Source organism: Lathyrus oleraceus, chromosome 5 (assembly GCF_024323335.1).
Source record: "Lathyrus oleraceus cultivar Zhongwan6 chromosome 5, CAAS_Psat_ZW6_1.0, whole genome shotgun sequence".
NCBI classification, from domain to species: domain Eukaryota; kingdom Viridiplantae; phylum Streptophyta; class Magnoliopsida; order Fabales; family Fabaceae; genus Lathyrus; species Lathyrus oleraceus.
In genome coordinates, this window is record NC_066583.1 from 90099151 (window position 1) to 90101364 (window position 2214).

Genomic DNA, 2214 nt, shown 5'->3' on the forward strand with positions numbered 1-2214 from the left:
TAATCAAAATCATTTGGTTAACCTTGAACTCATTTGCTTGATTAAGTTCCTTCATGGGGAAGTTATGATTGGTCATTGCATTTGTTTGATTAATTCAGGCCCATGGTTCAAATTGCATGATTTATAGGTGTTTCATTCTAATACAAGGTTCAATTTCATTTATTCAAATCCATTTCAATGGCAAGGCAAGATTCTAATTTGCAAGATTCATTGTTCAAATTCAAAACCAAATTTTGGAGGGAAGCCATATGTTGTTTAGAACACAAGTTTCATGTATACATTCATGTCCCATTCATAAACCCATCTTCATTTCAAAAACCCTCCAAGCATTACATCACAAAATCCTTACAAAAAATCCTATTCTATTAAAAAAACACATTTTTGGCTTATGCTGACTTTTGGTCAACTAGTTGACTACAGTCAACTGACTAAATTCTAGCTATCCTAACCTTAATTCTTATTCTACTTTTCCCGCAAGTCATATATTTGCTTGAGTCCTCAAAGCCTTCATTTTCCTCTTGATATTTGATGTTGTCAATGATTTATGTTTCTTAAAATTCAAGTCACATGAGTAGCATCTTGAAGGCCTTTGCTCAATCCTCTCATTCTGCAAAACCATTCCAAGCAAGTATATCAGCCCATGACAATGCAGCCTAACACAATTCAGAATTCAAGCATGACAAACAAAGAATTCAATCCAAAGAGCCATCCACATCAAAGTCCAAACCAATGCATCCATTCATAGAATGATCATATCAATTCAACTTAGATTACAAGCTCATCAACATAACCACAATGCATCAGCCAAGGCATACAAATAAGCATTAGCATGATTCAATCATTACATCATTGCAAAGTGAGTTTAGCAAACTCACCAATTGTTTCATTCATTAATGCAATCATATGCAGTACAATAAATACTATTTCATACATTCACAAATAGTTGTGCATACACTTTACAAACCATATTGTTGCATTCATTACCTTAACTAACCTAAGTGAATCATCATTTTCTAACAGTCTACCAATATACCATCAACAAAATTCATCCCAACCATCATCTCAATAGCAATAGCAGTCCATAAGCAGCAGAGTTAACTTCATCCCAACTGAACTAACATTAATCTAACATCAACATCAACAAATTCACATAACAAATTCATTTATCTAAATAATTGCAATTTTCTAACATTAACCCTAACTAACATACATTTCTTACACTAACTTCATTAATATTCACTTAACAGATATCATCTAACAGTAAACTAACTACAAACATTCCTAACCGGAACTAACTTCTAACAGATTCATCACTAACTTGCACGCATTACCATGATTACGAGTGTGGCTAACTTATAACTAATTTGCACTGACTCAAATTAACAGAGTTAAGCTCTGTTAATCTGGAATCTCTAGAAGAACGGAAAAGGAAAAGAAGAAAGGAGATTCAGAGCAGAGATTTCATACCTGAGCATCTTCAATCTTTATCCATCAATTATGTTGCAAACATTACCGGAATTCCTTATCTTCGAAGGTAAGTGTTTCTTATTCATTTCACCCTTAATTCGTTACCGCTATGTAGGGTTTGAGCTGAGGAATAAAAGGCCTAATACTAGAGGCTTTGACTCCTCCATTTGAGAATTTAATTTATGATTTAGGTTTTAGGGTTCTTGAGCATTTCATTTTGGTTTGGTTGTTTGGTTAGGAATTAGATGAAATTGAGAATGGATTCTAATAGAGGACATTGAGACGAGTTCAGAGATGTAGGTTTTGTAGGGTTTGGCCCTCCGCCGCTGCCAGAGGCGAATCCCGACGCGGCGGATGAAGGTTTCTCAGGCCAAGGTTGAAGAGTGAGAGGCTTGGTGATCTGAACACGTTTTGGTATGAAACTGCTCCCTTACTCTCTCATTTTCCTTTCAAATGGGCCTGAGCGCCCTAGCCAAACGTTAATACTTTTTGCACCTCTAAAATGCTTCCCACACCCCCTCTGTTTGGCACAAGGCCAACATGGGCCTGTCCATGGGCCATGCGCCCTAAATTACTATTCTAATCACACCCTGGTTTCAGCTTCATACCCCTGCCCTTTTTTTGTTATTTCTTTTTTCTATTATTTTTCTTTTGTTAATTTTTTACTCTTTTTTACTTTTAATTATTTTTAATACATTTTGTTGTCATAAAAGATTAGGAATTAGAAAGTATGGAGATTTAGTTAAT

General features: G+C 35.1%; 1 long non-coding RNA gene across 1 annotated transcript; it reads right to left on the reverse strand.

Annotated features, from left to right (window-relative positions):
* Nucleotides 1–291: 291 nt before the first annotated feature.
* LOC127087757 (uncharacterized) lies at nucleotides 292–1926 on the reverse strand. Its single transcript, XR_007790014.1, has 2 exons — nucleotides 1468–1926; nucleotides 292–607 (listed from the first exon to the last, which is right to left on the reverse strand). It is a non-coding gene; the product is annotated as an uncharacterized LOC127087757 (long non-coding RNA).
* Nucleotides 1927–2214: the final 288 nt, after the last annotated feature.